This window comes from Chiloscyllium punctatum, chromosome 8 (assembly GCF_047496795.1).
Source record: "Chiloscyllium punctatum isolate Juve2018m chromosome 8, sChiPun1.3, whole genome shotgun sequence".
Lineage (NCBI taxonomy): Eukaryota > Metazoa > Chordata > Chondrichthyes > Orectolobiformes > Hemiscylliidae > Chiloscyllium > Chiloscyllium punctatum.
Genome location: NC_092746.1, coordinates 39,381,592 through 39,404,557, shown reverse-complemented (window position 1 = coordinate 39,404,557; position 22,966 = coordinate 39,381,592). Strand labels below are relative to the sequence as shown.

The window sequence follows — 22,966 nt, the reverse complement described above, 5'->3', positions numbered from 1 at the left end:
TATTCAGTGCAAATTTAATTTCTGCAATTCTTTGAGCTGATGAAAAACAATTGTCTTTAAAAACCATCCCAAACCATAAATTTGGAGTTCCCATTCATTGCACTGTTTTCAGGCCTACATGGAGGATCCTTAAATTGTCAAAATTAGCATTTATTTTGAACATCAGTTGCATACAGAGCAGAAACCTCATTGCAATTTCTTAAATATGTTGATGCAACCATAAGACTACTACAATACGCAGGAACAGAATTAGACCATTCGGTCCATCGAAACTACTTCACCATTCGATCAGGTTTCTCAACCCCCTTCTTCTACTTTCTCCCCATAGCCCGTGATCCACTTACTAATCAAGAGCCACTCTATCTTTGTCTTAAATTCATTCAATGACTTGACTTCGACAGCCCTCTGCGGCAATGGGTTCCACAGATTAACCAACCTCTGGCTGAAGAAATTCCTCCTTATGTCAGTTCTAAAAGTTTGTCCCTTCACTATGAGGCTGTGCCCCATGTCCTAATCTTTCCTATGAGTGGAAATACCTTCTCCACATTCAGTCAATCCAGGCCTTTCAGCATTCTGTAAGTCTCACTGAGATCTCCCCCGCCCACCCCAATCCTGCTAAATTCTGTTGAATATAGACCAGAGTGCTCAACTGTTTCTCATATGAGAAGCCTTTCATTCCCAGGATCATTCCTGTAAACCTCCTCTGGCTTTCCTTCAATGCCAGCACATTTTTCCTTAGAGCCCAAAACTAAAGTCTCTGCCTCTGTTCTTCCTATCAAAATGCCCAACCTTACACTTTCCCACATTGTATGCCATCTGTCATTTAGCATAACCTGTTATCCTTCTGCAGCTTCCCTACTTCCTCCATACTACCTGTCCCACCACCTATCTTTGTGTCATCTGTAAACTTAGCAACAATGCCCTCAGCTCAGTTGTTCAGATCGTTAATGTATAATGTGAATAGTTGTTGTCCCAGCACTGACCTCTGTGGAGCTCCACTAGTTGCTGGCTGCCATCCTGGAAAAGTCCCCCTTATCCCCATTCTCAGCCTTCTATCAATCAGCCAATCCTTTATTCATGCCTGTAACACTGGCTCTTATATTTAGTAGCCTCCTGTGCAGCATCTTGTCAAAGGCCTTCTGAAAATCAAAGGCTAAATACCACCCTCAGAGAAAAAAAAACAGGAAATAACATCACCAACCCAGGGAAACCTAAACACAAATAGGAAGTGGGTCACTAACACCAGTGCTTCACTGAAGGCTCACTGATGTTACCTAGTATGGTAACAAAACATCTGAAAGTGAACTTTCCAGCTCAGTGAGAAAACTTACAGAACTTCAACCTGAGCTATAAATCTTCTCAAAACTCACCTTCTGGAAATCCAAACAGATTAGTTCCACTGGCTTTCCTTTGTCTAAATGCTTGTTACCTCCTTAAGGAACTCTAATAGATTTATCGGGCACGACCTGCCCTTGCTAGCTCAGTTCTATTTTATCATAGTCTTCCAAGAACTTTGCAATCCTTAATAATAGACTCTAAAATCTTACCAATGACCAAGGGAGGCTAACTGGCCTATCTTCTGCTTTGTTCCTTCTTAAACAGGCATGTTCCATCAGCTGTTATTAGTGCTCTGGGACCCTCCCTATCTCCAGTGATTCCTGAAAGATCACCACCAATGCTTCCATAATCATCTCAGCCATCTCCTTCAGACACCTAGGATATAGTTCACCCAGTCTGGGTGATTGATCCACCTTCAGACCTTTCAACTTCCCCAGTACCTTCTCATGGCGATGGATACTATTGAATCAAATGATTTATTGTCACTTGCATTTCACTCATAAACACAGCGAAAAGTGTAACATGTCACCAGGTTCCAGTGCCATTTTGAGTTGAAGATATTAAGATATAACTAAAACAGTTCTTCCTCCCTTGTTGTGCTCCTTTCGACATTGGGGGTGGGGGTCTTCACAACAGGTTCCATGCCCACCAACACCCCCATATGATAGTCTTACTCAGGAGTCCCGCTCTGTTGCCAAGATTGCCGCTACCACTCCACCGCCTGGAGTAACACACTGGGCCTACCACATCACGGCTGATACAACTGCCATTCCGGTCGATCTACCAGGAGAACCAATTCAGGCCTACTGCATTTTGCCACAGTCTAATGTCCTGAATTCCAATGCTGACTGCCTTCGTCGTCAACCTCAGAGGCCACCCTGCTATCACCGCCATCTTGAAAGCCAATGCCGCTGACACTGCCTGGTGGGCCCCGCCAGCAAAGTTGCCAAGCTCCGGTGCCACCTCTTGCCAGTGGGCCTCAGACTCACTGTTATCGTGGCCTCTTTGAGGGCCGCTCTCCCCAAGGAGCCACCTCTTGCCACCACACATGCTCGGGAGGCCAGGCCCTCTCTTGCCTGCCAAAGGTGCTGAAACAGCCTCCAAAAGACAAAAATAAGAGCAAAAGTAAAGGTAAAAAGAGAAAAAAAGAAACAAAGAAAGCATTCAGAAGTGAAAGAGCCACAATCCAGGGGCACGGATGCAGGTTTGCTCCCCTGCTGCCTCTGACTCTCGAAGTTCTGGTAAGTTGCTGTTGTCTTCCACTGTGAAAACTGATGCAAAGAAACTATTCAGTTCATCTGCCATTTCTTCATTCCCAATTACTACTTCAGCAGTCCAATATCCACTCCTGCCTTTCTCTTACCCTTTAGGTATCTGAAAAAGGTAGTGCAATTTTCTTTTATATTAGTATCAATCTTACGCTCATATTTCATCTTCTTCCCCTCTTATTTTTGTTTATGCTTTGCCGGATTTTAAAGGCTCCCCAATCCTCTGGCTTGCCACAATCATCACCACATTTTCCTTTTGCTTTTACATTGTCCCTGCCTCCCTCGATAGCTATGGTGCTTCGTCCTCCCCTTAATATGTTTCTTCTTCCTTGTGATTATTTTCTGCTGGACCTCCCCAGTTATCCCCAGAAACTCCTGCCATTGCTGCTGCACCATCTTCCCTGCTAGGCCTCCCTTCTGATCAATATTGGCCAGCTCTTCCCTCATGCAATAATTAGGGAGGCACAGCAGGAATTAACCCCAAGGAAGAAGAACCATATTAAGGGGAGGACGAGGCAACCATGGCTGTCGAGGGAAGTCAGTTACTGTAACTTACTCAGTAAGTTACCTTTACTGAATAGTAAAGCGTTACATCTGATTCAATCTTCTCCCTGACAAACAGCGGAGTGAAGTCTGTCACATTATGGTCACTCCCTCCGCGACTCCGTCAGGTCCACACCCCCCACCAACCCAACCTCCACTCCCAGCAACCGCAAGAAATGCAAAACTTGCACCTACACCTCCCCCCTCACTTCCCTCCAAGGCCCCAGAGAACACCTCTGGGACACCCGCACCAACCAACCCAACCACCCTGTGGCTGAATAATTTAACTCCCCCTCCCACTCCTCCAAGGACATACAGGTCCTTGGCCTCCTCCATCGCCAGACCATGGCAACACGACGCCTGGAGGAAGAGCGCCTCATCTTCCGCATAGGAACCCTCCAACCACAAGGGATGAATGTAGATTTCTCCAGCTTCCTCATTGCCCCTCACCCCACCTTATCTCAGTCCCAACCCTCAGACTCAGCACTGCCTTCTTGACCTGCAATCTTCTTCCCGACCTCTCCGCCCCCACCACCTCTCTGGCCTATCATCCTCACCTTAACCTCCTTCCACCTATCGCATTCCCAATGCCCCTCCCCCAAGTCCCTCCTCCCTACCTTTTATCTTAGCCTGCTTGGCACACCTTCCTCATTCCTGAAGAAGGGCTTATGCCCGAAACATCGATTCTCCTGCTCCTCGGATGCTGCCTGACCTGCTGCACTTTTCCAGCGACACATTTTTCAGCTCTGATCTCCAGCATCTGCAGTCCTCACTTTCTCCTATATCTACCAGTGACTCTACTTTCAAGGAGCTACGAACGTGCACTCCAAGGTCTCTTTGTTCAGCAACACTCCCTAGGACCTTACCATTGAGTGTATAAGTACTACTCTGATTTGCCTTTCCAAAATGCAGCACCTTAAAGTTATAAAATGTTCATAAAAATTCTTGGTTTTCTCTTCATCTCATACATTACCCATTACAAACTTGGGATGTATGATAGATACTTTCTCATTTAATAACATCAAATACTCTCATAAACAATTTTTTTTAACCATCCGTGATACAGTGGAGCCCGCTGCAAAGTAACTAACTGGCATCCGATAAGATACTTGACCTGAAGTGACCAGTCACTGAATGGCTTATATTCCTCATCATTGTTCAAGACAGTAATCAGTTACTTGTTGTCATTCCTAAAATAATTGCATCTTTTAAAATAATTAGTTGTAGTCCACACATGTTGGAGAATGTATATTCTGTTAAGAATCATACGACAAATTGGGAGTACTATTGTCTATGAGCCTACAATAATCTGAAAGGGTTAAAAGTTGATCGAATGACATAAATACTACTGACCATACTGATGTCAAGGGACATGGTGTTACAGTAATGTGGAATTTTATGGGAGATAGACCTGCGACCAGGTTCTCTCAACAATCTTTGTAATAATGCAGAAGCTATTCCAATAAATTGAATAGCCACAGAGAAGCAAAAAGCTACATCTTGTTTACTCTCCAAGATTTTTCTTATTAGAACTGAAGATGGCTACTGTCTCACACATTAGATGTTGTGATCCTGTAAATAACTCATATACTGAGAAGATATGGTCCACAGCACACACAACATGGTAGTCAACTTGGGATGTGAAGATGTCATTTTTAATGTTAGTCCCAGTGAGTCAAACATGCTGACGACACAGAAAATGTCAAGGAAAATAGGTATTGGTGATTGCTGAGTACAGCAAATCCCCCAAAAAATTATGAAATCTCACAATCTTGAAGTATATTTCAAAGAATGACACAGTGGGCATTTCAAAACTGATAAGGGGTGTACTGGAACAAAACAAATCTGCAGCTCTAAGACAGGCTGCAACATTAGTCTTTGTGAGTGGTCCCAAGACCAAGTTCAGCTTGTGTATGATTAGCCATGATTGCTCTAGCAGGAGTTGGAGTGTTTGGTGAAGGTTGAATGCCAATTGCTGAGGCCAAACCATTGCCACTTAGGAACCCTCTGTGGGCCACATAATGGCCAAATAGAAAGCTGTGCTTTTCCCTTATACAGGGAGAAAGTGAGGACTGCAGATCAGAGCTGAAAAATGTATTGCTGGAAAAGTGCAGGTCAGGCAGCATCCAAGGAGCAGGAGAATCTACATTTCCTGAAGAAGGCTTATGCCCAAAACGTTGATTCTCCTGCTCCTTGGATGCTGCCTGACCTGCTGCGCTTTTCTAGCACCACATTTTTCAGCACTTTTCCCTGAGACAGGGTGAATATTGTGGTCAAACACAGATCAGAGCAAAAGACCACAAAACTTGTCCCCCTTAAAGAGGTATAAGTAAAACAGGAAAACTAAAGTTTATTAAAAATGTACCAACTTCACTCTCAGTCTGGAAGCCAGTAATAACATTTTCCGCCCTTAGTTTCTAGGCTGATGTGAATTCATAAATCTATCCAGTTCTATCCTACCCGATATAATCCTCAGTCATGAACAAACATTGCCTAATATTTGGGAGGACTAAATTCTGACTTTATGCTACCTTGGGAAGGCTTGTCAGGCAAGATACAGAGTCAAACAAATGTGTTGTGCATGATTTTCTGATGATTCCAACTACATAGAACCCATACTGTAATTAGTAATATGTCCCTTTATCACTACAAAGTGAGCAAATTCAGAAGTGTATTCTTTTTGTATATTAAGTTTCCAAATCAACATTCCTTTACATTTTTTACCATTAGCACTGAACAATCAATTAAATATTTTTGCATCAGCTCAGTTGGTCGGCATGTAATGATAACAGCTTCTTACCAGAATAAAGCAACTTTTTTTTGTGTGTTCTTGCCACATGTTTACTTTGTAGAAAATCAGAGAGGGGATAGAGGAATTATTGCACTTTATATTGTTTAGCGTTTCTCCGATTTATTTAGCAGTGACTTCATTAAAGTACATTTTCTGGGGAGACATAGTATCTCACCGCTAAATTACGTTGTTGTTTGTTTTTGTTAAAATTTCTTCTGTAAAAGCAATTTTCACTCTTTAACAGGAAATTGTAATCCACATCTAAAAGTTGAAAAGCTGATGCGGAGCCAAGTTTTCATTTGCACTGTTGACCTCAAATTTGACAATTTCAATGTTCTGGATCTGGGTTCAAGTTTGATGGACGAGGGTCAGTTTAGGTTGAAATGAAAATTCAAAGCAAAGTCGGTTCACTACACGCTAAAATGTTTTATTTTCATATTTACATGCTTTATACAGCCCACAACTGCATAAACTGTGAAGACTGAGCTTTTGAAATGCATTTGGTTTACTCTGGAAGACTGTAAGATGTTGAACATCAAATAGCTAAGTTCCCAGCTGGTGCAGGTAATTGTGGAAAAATACACATACAAAACTCTAACATCTCAGTTAAGGAGATTTATACATTTAAACTCAGGCGAGGTAAAATGTATAAACAGTTCAATAGAGAAATAAGAATCAAGAACTGATCCAGGATTTGCATTTTTAATGAGCTGCTGGCTTTTACACCTTTGTTCTGTAGGATTGGTAAATCAAAAGCTATTTATGCCTTTCAAGGTTGATAGTCGCAGAATTAAACTGGATTTTGGAAACTGACAATAAGTAAGGTGTACTGGTAGATAAACCGTACTTAATTATTCATTAAATTTTATTAGTAAAAAAATAGCAGAACTGTGCATGGCATTTTAATAAAAAAAAACTTGCAGCTCATCTAACAAGATTAAATGCAAAGTTTTTAGATGTGTGCAGTGGTGGTATAAATCTGCAAATTTACTGCAAACATGAATATCAATCTAATCCAACGAGTCCATTCTTAACTGAGAAAATTTCTAAGTTTGTAACTATGCAAATATAATAAATTAAAGGGGGGAAAAAAAAGCACTGGAAGGACACATTTCATACCATCTGACCAAACATTCGCTGCCGCCTTACATTACCTGGGTTCAATTCCAGCCTCGGGCGATTGTGTGGAGTTTGCACATTCCCCCTGTGTCTGCGCGGGTTTGCTCCGATTTCCTCCCACAGTCCAAAGATGAGGTCAGGTGAATTGGCTATGCTAAATTGTGCATAGCGTTAAGTCCATTAGTCAGAGGGAAATGGGTCAGTGTAAATTTGTTGGGCCGAAGGGCCTGTTTCCACACTGTAGGGAATCTAATCTTTTTTTTAAAAAAGCGTTAAATGCACTAACACAGCATGAACTTCCTAGGGTAATCACAGTATGCCCTAGTTTCAATGAGTAGCATTACTTACTTTATCATTTGTTTGGGATTACAAGACTAGGGGTCAACAATTGTGTAAAGCTATATTATTGAAGTGGGAACTTATTGTATCCTAACCAAGTGTGATTATTTAATTAAATCTGATTGATTGCTTATCTTCAATTTGAATAAATACCAATTAGTATGCCTGTTGATCAGTTTTAAAGTTCTTGGTTTTGAAAAGTTAAAATAAAGTCAACCATAAAGACTTACAACACATGAGCTGATTTACTCAATCATGTGGTTTTCAGATCTTTGCTGGAGTGGTACAAACTAATCTCATTTTCCACTCTCTTCATTTTTTTTATCTCTCTCTGCTTCAAACACTCATGCATTTTTACTTTAAAGAAGTAATAATCTTGACCTCATCCTCACATTCTGACAAAGCAAATGAACCTGAGCACTGCAACCATCAGCAAACACACCTAATCTGTCCTTATGCTGAAAGGAAGGTCATTCATGAAGCAGTTCAATATGATTGGGCCCAGAACAGGAACAGAGGAACCCCTGTAGAAATGTGTGAGGCTGAGATGCTTGACCTGCAACAATCACTCAACCCTTGTCCTTTGTGTAGTAGCACTCTAACCAGCATACAGCCTTTTCCCACTACCTTCAATTTTGCTAAGTCTCCTTGATGCCATACTTAGTCAGGTCCTGCTGTAGTCACAAACTGGGCAACTCATTAGTTCCAAATGATAGCATTGTGGGTGATATGTTCCATCACTTTGCAGATGAATGTGAACTGACAGAGAAGTAATTGACCTGTTCGGATTTATTCTGATTTCTATTAACAGGACATACCTGACAATTTTCACATTCTTGGTGCTATAGCTGTTCAAAAAGAGATTGGTTAGGAATGCATAAGTTCTGAAGCATAAATCTTCAGCAGGTCTGGTGCCTTCAGTTGTTTCTTGATATCATGTAAAGTGAACTAAATTGGCTGACGACTGGCATCTGTGATGCTGAGGAACCTGGGATCATTTATTTGTTACTTTTGGCTGAAGATTGTTGCAAATGCTACAGTCTTTCCTTTTGCACCTTGTGCTGGGCTTCTGTTTCGTTGAAGAATGGAATATTCTTTGATGTTTCACCTCCTGTTAGCTGTTTCATTGTTCACTACCATTCATGAATGGATGTATAATGACTGCAAAACTTTTAATATGCTTCATTTGTTAGGGGTTGCTTGGTTCTGTATATAGCATACCAGTTTTGCGATGTAGCATGGTTGTACTCTTGTGTGTACTTTCACTAAGTTGATAATATGTTGTTAATTCATTACTATTTTGGCTAGATAGTAATGGCAGAGTGAGGAATATGCGAGAGTACAAAGTTACAGATGGCAGTCAAATACAATACTGCTGCAGCTAATGGTTCACATTATGGATGTGCTTTGAGCTGTTAACTCTGTTCTGAATCTATCCCATTCAGTAGAGTGATAATGCCAAATAATACAAAGTAACATGTTCTCAGTGTGAAGATGAGCCTTGCTTACATAAGGACTCTGCACTGATCACTCCTATTAATGCTGTCATGTATATGTTACTGTGATAGGTACATTGTTGATAATTAGATCAAGTAGAATTTGCCTTCATGTTGATTCTGTCACCACTTATCATAGGCCCAGTCTAGCCACCTAAACTCCTGGCCAGTTCAATCAGTAGTGATGCTATCAAACTGCTTTTCATGATGAGCAAATTCTCCACCCAGGGAGCATTCTGTGCTCCTGTCGCAACTTCACTCAGGGTGTGCAACATGGAGGATTCATCAGTTGTGGGAGTAGGGGTGGTTGGTGATGATGTAGATCGTAATCATTAGGATGTTCTTTGCTCATGTTTGACCTGATGCAACTTCATGGAGTCCAGAGACAATGTTGCTGACTTCCAGGTTGACTGCATGATGGTGTAGAACTGTGCTGCCACCCAAGTGAGTCATTCTCTGTTTTTATGATTATATCAAACTGTCACTGGAGTGATCTGGGGGACATCTCTCTCAATTTGAGCACAGGTACCTGAGTATTAGGTCCAAGCTACTTATAATAAATAATTCTATGGACAAGCACTATTCCCCAATACTTCCGTCATTATAACGATGACTGTATTGGTGCTGCATCCTACAATGAGGCTGAACTGGAGAAGTTCATCAACTTTGCCAACAACTTTCACCCTACCCTTATATTCACGTGGTCGAATTCGAACAACTTCCTCCTCTTTCTTAATCTCTTTGTTTCCATCTCGAGTGACAGTCTATGGACGGATGACTGCTATTAACCCACAGACTCCCATAATTATCTGAACTACACCTCCTTCCACCCAATGTCCTGCAAGAAGTCCATCCCATTTACCAATTCCTCCGCCTCTGCCTCATCTGTTTGGACCAGAAGACATTCCACTTGCAAGCATCCCAGATGTCCACCTATTTTGAACAAGGTGTTTTTCTGCCCTCTGTTATCTAGACAGCACTTCACTGCACCTCCTCCATTCCCCATCCCACTGCGCTAATCCTACCACCTTCAAATGCAATAAAGACAGGGTCCCTCTTGTCCTCACTTTCCACCCCATCAGTTTCCACATCCAATAGATCATCCTTAAAACACCAACTAGACCCCACTACCAAAAACATCTTCACCTCCCCACACCTCTCTGCCTTCCACAAGTACCATTTCCTTCGCCACTCCTTGGTTCATGCCACTCTCCCGACCAAACCCCCCCCCCCCCCCCCCCCCCCCAAACACCTGGTACATTTTCCTGCAGCTGTAAAAGATGCAAAACCTGCTGGCACCCCTCCACCCCCTCCCCCCACCTTAATTCCAACCAGGGGCCTAAACATCCTTCCAGGTGAGACAGAGGTTCACCTGCCTCTCCTCCAACCTAGTTTACTGTATCCGGTGCTCCTAATGTAGTCTTCTCTACATTGGGGAGACCAAATGTAAACTAAGGGAAGATCTCAGCCGGGCCCACAGGGGTCGATCTGACCCCCCCCCCAGTCACTGCCCATTTTAATTCCCCTTCTCATTCCCCCTCCGATATGACTATCCTTGGCTTCCTCCATTGCCACAGTGAATCAGACTGCAAATTTGAGGAATAACATATCTCCTGCCTGGGCAGTCTGCAGACCAGAAAACTCAAACTGAGGTCTCCAATTTCCCTTCCCATCATCGGGCTCCCTTTCCAGCCCCTCCTCCTCGTTTCCATTCCATTTACTGACCCTTCCTTTTAGCCACCAAGTGGATTCATTCCTCCCATTGACCAACCAGGTCGTACCCTCTATCTATGTTCACCTATCACTACCTCACCAATCCACCCTTCTCCCTACCCCTCCTTTTTCTGCAGCTCCCTTTACTTGGTCCCCCAGTTCTGAAGAAGGTTTATACCCAAAACACTGACTTCTCCACCTCCTGATGCTGCCTGGCTTGCTGTGTTCTTCCAGCCTCCTGATTGTCTACGTTGGATTCCGGCATCTGCAGTTTCTTTGTTTCTAACTTATTTTCCTGTCAATTTTTCAGAACCTATAACTGTGCAGATTATGCTTTATTTTTTATATGAGTTGTGTGATTCATGGGGAAAACCAAAACCATTTATAGATCATTATAATTGAGCTATTAACAGGTGGAAATTGACATTGCATTTCTCCTGAGGGTTGGTTTACACACTACCTGACATATTTCAGTTATAAAGGAAATTGGCAGGTTACAGCTCGATTCTTAACACAGCATTATTTTTGACGCTTTTAACTGCCCACGTGTTTCTACAGTCACATGCTCCTGGAAGCTAAAATTCAGCAAACGTCAATTGTAGCATCAATGCAAAGGCAAAGTGTGTTACAAACCAGCAACAAAATTTTAATATTTTTGCATGAACATAAATGTTGAAATCATCACTTGAAACAAACACTGAAATTTTCATGTCACCTTTGAGCAGCATTTTTTTTGATGATAGCTTTGAAGATTTGAGCTCCTTGCCTTCCACACTACCATTGATTTTTAAAAAAATTCTTTCCTAGATACACATGTGGCCTGCAGGGCAAAGATTTATTCTTGTTCCTTCTTTCTCTTGAGAAGGTGATAGTGAGCTGCCTTACTGAACTACCGAAATCCATCTAATATTGGTACATCCATTGTGCTCTTAAGAAGAAAGTTTTGGGATTTTGACCCTGCGATAGTGATGGCGTAGAAATATATTTCCAAGTCAGAAAGGTATGTAACTTATGGGAAATTTGCAGGTCTTGATGTTGCAGCTTTTTTTTGCGAGTACATGTGCAAAGCTGTCTTGTGATGATGGGAATGGAGTAAGGGACTTGAAAGAAAGAATTTTAGTTTGTTGTTTCCTTTTCAGTTGATTGGTTGGTTTGTTTGTATCTTGGATTATCCTCTGTTGAATCGGTTTTTTAATGTGTTGCCTTCACTGCCGTTACAGACAGGTCATTGTGAGAGTCACAACCGAAAAACAAGTTGTCATCCCATTCCTCCAGTGTGTTCATCTCCCAGGGAAATAATAATGGGACCATATGTCCTATAACCTGCTCCAGGAGAGTCAAGAATATTCTCAAGAATAACAATTCAGGAACAATGACTTTGGGGGTGTGGTGGTGGGAACTTGAATGGATAGTTCATGAGTTTAGTAGTTTGTTGAAAGAATGAACTTGGGAATGCTGTGGAAAGGGTTAATTATATCTTTAAGAATAGCTTCTGAGCATGTGCATAAGGAGATATGTTATGCTGATGTCAGATCATGTGGAACTGAGATCAGAGTTATTTGAATATCAGAGTTAAAAATCACTCAACACCAGGTTATAGTCCAACAGGTTTAATTGGAAGCACACTAGCTTTCGGAGCGACGCTCCTTCATCACCTGATTTTTAACTTTGTACACCCCAGTCCAACACCAGCATCTCCAAACCTTGAATATCAGAGGTATCCTGTTTACCATTCAATGTATGCAATGATATTCAATCAAGCATTCAAATGCTCATTCATCGGAGTATAGACCAGATCTTACTACACAGCCTACGTATCAGAGTGAATTAAATTCCAATATCACATGTCAAGCTTGTATAATATTTTAAAGCAGTCTAATTTAATATATTTTTTCTGAATTCCTATTCCTTTCTTTGGAAGCACTAACAATAATAATTTACTGATTAACGTTTTCCTTGATAAGAAGCTTAATAATACTATCTTAAAACAAGCCCATCATGTCTACACCAGTTTAAAGGATGCTGCTAGTACTTTAATAATATTAAAATAAATGGTTCTGTGGGAAGTTTTTTATAGAAAATATCAAGTAACTAGTATTTTCTGCTTTAATTGTATTTCTGTCTTGTGCATACTCGGGTGAAAAGATATCCGATCGGTAATGCTTTGCCTTCATTAAAGCATAAAGCAATGGAAATCTAACATATGGTCAAAGTATAGTTTTAAATAATTACATGGTGAAGTTCTTTGTCTTTTTAGAAACAAGCGATACTTAATGATTTGTTTCTGCAATTTTGTTTGTTGAATTTCAGCCTGAAAACCTAGTTTTCATCTATTAGAACTTGATGCAAAAAAACATATGATAATGTCGAGAATATTTTCCTACTTCTGGAAAACATGAACTTTAATATGAATATTCTTGCCTAACATACATTTTGAACTTGTTTGAGGAGCATAGAGTAAAGAAAGCTCCTTTTTTTCGTAATGATGGTGACATTTTAATAACCTGAAACTTTTTTGTTCTCTGCCAGGATTTCAAAATCATGAAAAGTTGATTGCAATATTTCTCTCTCTGTAGGCAAGATAATGGTAATGACAGATTTAGGGAGATTTCTTAATGTAGCCACTTAGATTGCGTTTTGAATTTAAACTCGGTTATAGAAAAATATCTTTTGTCTTTCTGCTAACAACCTTTGGCACTTCATTTATCAGCTGTACATTTCACCCACAGATTAAACCAGATTTACCTAACTTAATATGGCCAGACATTGAGGCCATTATTAGCATAAGCAAGGGATCTTGCATCCCTTTTAGGGCAACTCATTATGGTTTATGAAATACTTGCAGTCAATGTAGCAATCTCAGACACACTTGTGGGCCCAGCCTTGTGAAAGACAATTGTTTTGTCCTTCCTTAACGCTGAAGAATTAAACAAAACAATGTACACTTTTCTCCCCCTCATGTCTACCTGACATTTTAAGGTTTCTGAGGCCTCTGATTGACTGGTAGCTCTCATTGGACAGGACTTCTGGCCACATGGACGGTTTTAAGAGATGCCTGTAATTGGCACATGGTTTTGTCAGTATTTCCTTTTGGACAGATACACAATCAATCCTTCTTGTGGTAGGCTACGATGCTCTTTAACATTAAGTGGTAAAAGAATAACTATTAATAAATTGTGGTTGACTAAGATTGAGGTGTCTTACATTGGGTTATGGACATTGGTATTGCAACAGTCTGTCCTAATTACATGGCTGTTAACAGTAGATAAGATGAATGAATTAAAACGATGACAGCGGTCATTTTGAGTTGACTAGCTCCTCCCAGAAACAGTCATATATACATTCAGTGGGGACCTGTACAAAGGTTTCAGAATTAATCCTTTCACACAACTGCCTTCTGCAATAGCAACTTAATTTCAGAAAAAGGCCCACTGCAGAACCTAAACTGCTTGACTAGAGGAAGATCCAGTTGTGCTTAACTTTGAAATGTCAGCTGAGATGTCTTGTTATCTTTTCACCAAATGAGCGAGACATCAAACGAAAACATACAATTCCATCATATTCTGAACAGGATTAAGTTGAACTCAGAGAAAGGGTTTGAAATTCAGAATTCTATCACTCATGTCAAGCCTATATTGATTTGTTTAAATTGTTCACTGATGCAAATGTGATAAAGTATTGGTTGTGACACTTCCAAAGTCCCTGGGTTGCTATTAAGCTCACTGCACTATATTCAATTTAATTTTGCAGGAAATTAGGGAGTCAAGTTAGAGTAAGAAAAAAAGTGGAATTAATGGCATATATCACAATGTGCACTTTCCCAGAAGCTTCCAGACCTTTAAACTTGATACAATTGTTTCGAAAGACAGAACTAAAATTCATAACAGAAGTGAGATTTTGTAGGACTTCACTTAATCTTCATTGGCTGTTTTATTTAATAGCTTTGTGTAGTATATATCTCTTCAGCTTGCTTCTAGATTGATTTTCCATTTTTAATCAAATGTCAAATTTCGACACAATGAAGAATAACATTTCAGATCCACTTCACTAAAAAGGTTAGCAGTATTATCATATGATGGTCTGTTCATACATTTATTCTACTCATGCTTCTAGAACAGTCCTGATAAACTGCTCCTCCTAAGCAGTGATGATCTATAATTTAGCTAATCATTCATCCATAGTTTAATCTGGAGTTACAATGTCTTTAGTGAGCTTTTGAGTGATTTGGTGCAGTATACTTAAGTGAAATTTTCCCAAATTTATGCTCATATTTAAAGTCTATCTTGGAATGCAGTAGATGGCTTGTTTGAAAACTGAGGACTGCGTATCGCATAAGCTGCCTGCTTGTGGTGTAAAGCTTTGGAAAATGACACAAACTGTTGAAGAAACTCAAAAGCTCTGGATGCATCTGTGGAGAAAGAAAACAATATGTTTGTCTGTGTTTCTACCAACATAAGACAAAAATAAAATCATGTGGGGCATGGGTAGGATAAATAGACAAGGTACGGTGCCACAGTAGTTCACACTGCTGCCTCACAGCGCCAGAGACCCGGGTTCATTTCCCGCCTCAGGCGACTGACTGTGTGGAGTTTGCACATTCTCCCCGTGTCTGCATGGGTTTCCTCCGGGTGCTCCGGTTTCCTCCCACAGTCCAAAAATGTGCAGGTGAGGTGAATTGGCCATGTTAAATTGCCCATAGTGTTAGGTGAAGGGATAACTGTAGGGGAATGGGTCTGGGTGGGTTACGCTTCGGCGGGTCAGTATGGACTTGTTACTTCCACACTGTAAGTAATCTAATCTAATGTAATATTTTCCCTGGGGTAGGGGAGTCCAGGTTAGGTTGTGAGGTGAAAGATATAAAAGGGACCTAAGGGGCAATCTGGAGGCTGGTACAATTGCAGCATTTAAAAGGCATCTGGATTGATGTATGAACAGGAAGGGTTTTAGAGGGATATGGGCTAAGTGCTGGCAAATGGGACTAGATTAGGTTAGGATGTCTGGTCAGCATGGATGAGTTGGATCGAAGGGTCTGTTTCCATACTGTACATCTCTATGACCCTATGACTCCAAAACAAATTGCCAATGGAAAAGAATTGGTTTGAAATTAGGACTAGGTCTTAGAAATGGCAAACATGTGTAATGTGGAAGAATGCTTGTGTCAATATTTGACACGATGAACTTCTACTTACAAAGGGTATGATTAAGTAACGAAAAAGGTTTGAATGGTTGAATTGGCTAAAAGCAAAGATACTGTCTCTTTTAAAAATGTGTCAGGATCAATAATGTGCACAGTACAAATCTGTTGACTCCACTGGATAACATGAGTTTACCACAATAGCATCATGTTCTAGTTCTCCAGCCATGTTCCACATAAAGCAATTGGAATGCAAGACCTTGCTGTTGGGACACCTGTAGTCTGTAAAGTATTATTTGCTGTCTTTTGTAACCTGGGTGGTTGACCAGCATGGCAGGGGGAGCACAGTAGCGATGAGTTAAAATAGCATAGGTACGTCAGGAAGGAAACAGGATAGTTGGGGTCAGAGATGCCAAAGGATGGGATACCATAAGTTTTAATGGTTTACTTCCTCTGATTATCGATTCTAAACAAGAATTGCCACCTTCTAAGGAAGAGCCATACAAGGATGGCTGCATAATTTATATCAAAGTCAGAGTTCAATTTGTGCACAGGTTCTTTGTACCATCTACACATTTTGGGATGGTAAATTGTAACTTCAGATGTTAAACACTTTGTGGGCAAATAATCATATTATTTCAATTTGAAAATAGTTAATATTAATTTTGATAATTTATGGAATGGCTTGCTAAGCCATTTCAGAGGCCATTTGAGAGTCAACTATGTTACTGTGGGTGTGGAGTCACATGTAGGCCAAATTGGGTAAGGATGGCAGATTTCCTTCCCTGAAGGACATTAGTGAACATTGGATGGTGTTCATAGAATCATAGAATTCCTACAGTGTAAAAGGAGGCCAGTCAGCACATTGAGTCCACACCAAACCTCCAAAGAACATCCCACCCAGACTCTGTAGCCCTGCATTTACCATGGCTAACCCACCTACCCTGCATATCCCTGGAAACTATGGGAAATGCCAATGCACCTAACCTGCACACCTTTGGATTGTGGGAGGAAACTGGAGCTCCCAGAGGAAACCCACGCAGACACTGGGAGAACATGCAAACTCCACACAGAGGGTGGAACAGAATCTGAGTCCCTGGTGCTGAGGTATCAGTGCTAACTATTGAGCCACCATGCCACCCTCATGTTGAGTGTCATGTCAATGATAATGGACTAAGAATCAAATATTTATCAGGGATTGATTAAATCTGTGCGTTTATGCAATTCAAACAGTAAAACACATTACAAGTTGTAAACTTGGTATTGCAGCAAGCCAACTAATTTCTGTGCCAGCAGTTTGTAGAGCCACAGGCACAGACACAATATTGTGTGCACATACCACATGGAGTCCTTAAAGGCATTCATCTTTAAAAGCACAGTACACAGACAATATTCCTTTCCAAAAAACATTAACTATTTTCAACCCATCTAGGCCCAGCAGTCTATATGAGGTACAGATGATTTGTTACATCCAGATGTCATGATGGTGACTTTGCCTGGAGGTGCCTTTGTTTACATATTGTTGTCAGTGATAATGTCTGTTGGATGTGCAAGTCATTCCAGATTTTCTTTCGATTTATGATAGAAAACATGTATACCTTGTTTTCCTTCTTTCTCCCTTAGCTCTTCATTCATCTTTATGAGCGGTGCACAGATATACCCTGAAGACTTCTGCATCTTATAGATGGTATTTTCAAGTGAGTTAGTTGTTCAGTCTTTCCTTTTGATCTTTTTTTTTCCTCTCTAAGCAGAGTGCTGAGATTTTGGCTGCACTAAGTCAGAAGGAAGTGAAGTGTTCTGTTCTTTCATACTGAATTTTGTAAGTGCTTTATGAATAATCTGAAGAATTTGGGACTTAGATATGATGCAGAGCTGGGCTGAGGAGTGGCAGATGGAGTTCAACCCTGCCAAGTGTGAGGTTGTCCATTTTGGAAGAGCAAATAAGAATGCAGAATACAGGGTTAATGGTAGGGTTCTTAGTCAGGTGGAGGAACAGAGGGATCTTGGGGTCTATGTACATAGATCTTTGAAAGTTGCCACTCAGGTGGATAGAGTTTGTTAGAAGGCCTATGGTGTATTATCATTCATTAGCAGAGGGATTGAATTCAAGAGTCGTGAAGTGATGTTGCAGCTGTACAGGACTTTGGTTAGGCCACATTTGGAGTACTGTGTGCAGTTCTGGTCACCTCACTTTAAGAAAGATGTGGAAGCTTTGGAGAGGGTGCAGAGAAGATTTACCAGGATGTTGCCTGGAATGGAGAATAGGTCGTACGAGGATAGGTTGAGAGTTCTCGGCCTTTTCTCGTTGGAACGGCGAAGGATGAGGGGTGACTTGATAGAGGTTTATAAGATGATCAGAGGAATAGATAGAGTAGACAGTCAGAAACTTTTCCCCCGGGTACAACAGAGTGTTACAAGGGGACATAAATTTAAGGTGAAGGGTGGAAGGTATAGGGGAGATGTCAGGGGTGGGTTCTTTACCCAGAGAGTGGTGGGGGCATGGAATGCGCTGCCCGTGGGAGTGGTAGAGTCAGAATCATTGGCGACCTTTAAGCGGCATTTGGATAGGTACATGGATGGGTGCTTAATCTAGGATAGAAGTTCGGCACAACATCGTGGGCCGAAGGGCCTGTTCTGTGCTGTATTGTTCTATGTTCTATGTTCTAATCTGCTGCAGTTTCTGTTATGTCTCTGCTATTTGACTGATTGCATGGCCAGTGACTAATACAAGGTCATGACTTACTGCAATCACTGGTCCAGCAGGATCTATAATGTAGACTATTTACAATGTCCAAGTAGATGGATTGTACTTGCACTCCAACTCCATTGATCGTCTATGTGGAACTGATGAACCATTGTATACTGAAGGTTTTGTATTTGTGGGATTTGGTATGGCTTCCCAGGTCTACTGCAGTATTTTTAATATGTTTGATATTCAACTGATTGCAGTGATCACTTGCCTTTTTCATGTGAGTTCAACTGACCTCTCACTAGGTATTTGTCTACTTACTAGCAAGCTCTGATTTCAGTGCTGTCCCAATGTTATAAGGAACAAAAACCATCAAGGGTTGTCTCATGCACTTTGTCCTAAAATAAGTCCACCCACCATGTCTTTCAGCTGTGAATTAACTTACTGGCTATTCAATACAATGTTTTTCACTGCTGTTCAGCACCACATTATAATGATATAATAACCAATCAATCACTCGTCAGGGACGCACTAACTCCATGGGCTAATTTTTTTTGTAAGGCTGTTTATTGCCCACCAGCACATGAGGGCTATGTACCACTTTAAACTGCACATGCACATACAACTCATTTTGGGGTTCACAGCTGGCAGGACAGGCACGGCGAGAGTTTGGGACTTGGAAAGCAGGATTCAGAGAGGGGAAGGATGGGTAGAGATTATGATGCAGGAGAGAACCAGACCAAGAGAGCTCCTAGGCCCACATTGTTGCACACCCCTGGCTTCTCCTCCCTCTTCACTCTGGTTTATCCCCCTCTCCCATATCCCCTCTTTTCACTGCTGAAGCTTGTTTCAAAAGACACTGTGCATTTCCATATGACGTCATGTGTAAGTTCTAAGTGATGATGTTCCTGAATTAACACCCGTGCATAACTGCCTGCAGTTGTGGGTATTAGCAAATACTGCATCATAAGATATGAATGAGAATTACAAACTAATTAATGTCTGGATATACACCTTACAGAGGCATACTGACTGTCAGAGAGACTTGTAACATTGCATACTTGCCCCTCACTATCGATTCTTTACTCACAGATCTGTATCTTTGCAAGGTTAAGCCCAGATCCCTTTTTAGTTTCCCATCAACTAATTTGGTCTGATTGCATCATCCTTTATAGTATGTTAGACAGTTACGTAGGAGATATTGGTGCTATTTTGGTTTTCCTAGGAAGTCTGTTCTCCTATCCCCTCCAAATAATGAGAATTTGGTGTATACCCATAGCACAATTAATTTAGCAAGGTAAATTTTCTCTAAAGCTCCTTGTGGATTGTTGGGAGCGACTTCCATCCTGAAAAATAGATAGCATTGCATTGTACTCCTGACTTGTGCCTTGTGTGTGTCAGCTGGTAAGTCAAAAACTGAATTACTTGCTGCAGAATTCCCAGGCTGTATCCTGCTCTTGTAACCACAATATCTCTATAGCTGGTCTAGTTGAGTTTCTGGTCAATAGTCATGATAGTGATGCTAGGGTATTCATTGTTGACCATGCTATTGAATGCCAGAGAGAGATAATGAGTGATCAACTATAGCAAAAGTGAATCTAACTGGCATTAATGTATTAACCCAAGCCTGAATTTTGCCCACATCTTCCATCATGTCAGCCCGATTGCTTCAGCATTTGAGAAGTCACAAATGGTGCTGCAATCATCAGTAGACTTCCCCATTTCTGACCTTTAAGATGGATGAAAGGTCATTGATGAACCATTAATACTCGAGTCTGGGATGATCTAGACCCGAAAGAATTGAAGCCCAATAACCACAACATTTCCCTTTATGCTAGGTTGATTCCAATCAGTGGAGTGTTTTCCCACCAATTCATTAAGTATTCAGTAATGCAAATAATATTCAGGAATATCTAATCCAGCCTCTCAAAATCCTTTCTACTCACTGCCAATCCCTCACTACTGCCTATTCCCACTTTATCCTTGCTTGTCTGCCCCCATAATGCCCCATTTTTGCATCCGACAGCCATTACAAAGAAATATGCAAATATCATACTGCATGCTTGATTTAGGTATACGTAAAAGGAAATTAATTTATTTTCTTCCCAATTTTAACATCACATTTCCAGATGACCATGCGTACATATTTCTTGCCCACTATTTTAGGATTTCAGTAAACATTTAGTGCCAAGAAAATAGGTATTGTACAATAGGTTTTTCCAAACCAAATGACAGGCAGTTAGTTAGAACTCTGGAGCAGAAACAATAGTGCAATATAAACACAGATTAAGAAATGCCAAGTTCTAGATTGTGGTTGGAAATTATCATGAAGTTATGAGACAACTTATTTTTATTATTAAACAGAAATTAAAAATTGATTAAACTAAGTGCACTCATAGAAGCAGAATTAGAAGAATTAATCAATATCTCCAATAATTAACCTGCCCCCAGTACATTTAAAAATGACAGGATGCAGCAAAAGCTTTAATTTCCTTGACACAATAGTTTTAAATTGGCACAAGACTGTTTGAAACAAAAAAGGTTTTTGTTTTCAATAACTGACACACACTTCATAAAAAGCATATTAATTTGCTCAGAATTCATTACCTGTCACTTATTAGGTAAATATTGTGTTGTTAAACAACTCACACAGTAGCCTCCCTCCCTCTCCCATCTTTGAGCTGCTGGTTTCACCCAAATTTCTCCTTTTATAGCCATTCACTTCTTCCCTATCTCCATTCTAACCACATACACCTCTTGCTTTGCCTGACATAGTTTCCCAATTGAAGCCATTAGAAGCAAAAGTACCTTCTCTTCCACCACACTCCCCCTGCCGCCAAACAAGTCCCCATCTCTATACCACTCTGCAGACTTGCTTCCTTCAAAGTCTTGCTCTGTGGGCACTTTTTCTCTATCCCTCCCCTTGCCCTGAAGACTAACTTTCCCAAAAACTCAGTTTCCCCAACTTGCAGACTCACTTAACTGGCCTCTGACTGTACATGAAACTTGCACAGTTGACTCTCTCAAACCTCTCCATCAGGAGTCACACAACTCTGCAAACCCATTCCTCCACCCCACCCACAGCCAGGCACTTGCCCTGCAGAGTCATCTGGGTTCAGTTACAATCTCATCTAGTGCACCTCTGCTATTCCTCTTCCCATTGCTCATCCAATCACAAGCTAGTTCCCTCCTACACTTGCTGATTGGGGGTGGGAGGGACAATTTCACCCATCAGCCCTGCATATCTTGAGTGCTGCTTCCCACCCAATAACATGCAAACTGTTCTAATAGCACTTCTGAATATGTGTTCATTGTTTTATTGAAAGATAAACCATTTACATTTGTACAAATATTCTTTAATACTTTTTGAGCAAGCAAAAGCATTGTTGATATAGTGTCAGTACAATTAATCGGTGTGTTAACTCCCGAGGAGCAATTTTAAGTTCATTGGTCAAAGTCAGCAATCAGTCTTAACATTGTTCCCTTAACTTGGTATCTTACAGGCCTGATACAGTGAGTGCAGAGAGGCTATTTCCATTCATGGGAGTCCAAAGCTGGGGACCAATAAAAATAATATTAGCAATTCAGAAAGAAAAAATATTTAGTCAAAAAATGTTGGGAATATAGAGTTAGGTAGAGAGGGAATTATGCAGCTGTATAACATGAATAAATTTAAGATGAAGCTGGGTAACTACATTAGGCAAAAGAGAATAGAAGGATATTGTGATAGGCTAAGATGTAGTTAGGTCAGAGGAAGCTCCTGAGGAGCCAGTTACTGTGTTGAAAACCTCTGTAATTTTATGTGGTTCTTTGGGCATGCTTATCACATACATTACTTTTAAAAGGCTTTCCTTTGGATAGGTTAGTTTACAATTCTGCAGTCTGACCCCTCGGATTGTTGGATATTGAAATCTAATGCATGGACATAGATCTATAAATATGTCTCCTAATAGGAGTGCAATTCCGGATTGGAATCAATCCAAACTTGATCATAATTGACATACAAAACTCAATTGATTTGATAAGATCTTAATGAAATATTGATATGATTTGACTCTTTTTCTGCTTTTACCATTGTCTACAGATCGGAAGACTTGACTATTTCTCAGGAGAGAAATTACAAATTGAGAAGGCATGGTGTCAGAAGAAATCACACCATTATGGTCGTCAAAAGAGAAGCAGTTTTAATGTCTGTAGAAAGAAAGTAATTTCAGAAGCAGTGTGATTATGTCAGATTAAATCTTTGGGGAACTCAGGATGAATGTGCCAATATGTGCCTTACTCTGATATGGGCAAAAATAAAATTAACTTAGCAACTCACCGAATGAAATCTTGTGAAGCTACTTGAAATTTTCAACAACAAAGGTGCTGAAGGTCAGATTTTGGCATCCTGTGTCATTACTATAGGACATAATTTGCTTATCTCCGTTTCTTCCAAAAAGTGTAACTTTATTCTAAAGTTTCCTGATAAGTCGAAAATACGTGCCTGTAATTTAAGTGAAGTTGTTTCTCTAATCTGTGTTTCGTGTAATCTTT

The 22,966-nt window shown here is 40.6% G+C and overlaps 1 long non-coding RNA gene across 1 annotated transcript in view; it reads left to right on the top strand.

Annotated features, from left to right (window-relative positions):
- LOC140480483 (uncharacterized) overlaps positions 1 to 22,712 on the top strand; it is a 106,953-nt gene extending 84,241 nt beyond the window's left edge. The window contains exons 3-4 of the long non-coding RNA XR_011961306.1: positions 17,365 to 17,438; positions 22,515 to 22,712. This is a non-coding gene — a long non-coding RNA (uncharacterized lncRNA). The remainder of the gene's footprint in view (positions 1 to 17,364; positions 17,439 to 22,514) is intronic.
- Positions 22,713 to 22,966: the final 254 nt, after the last annotated feature.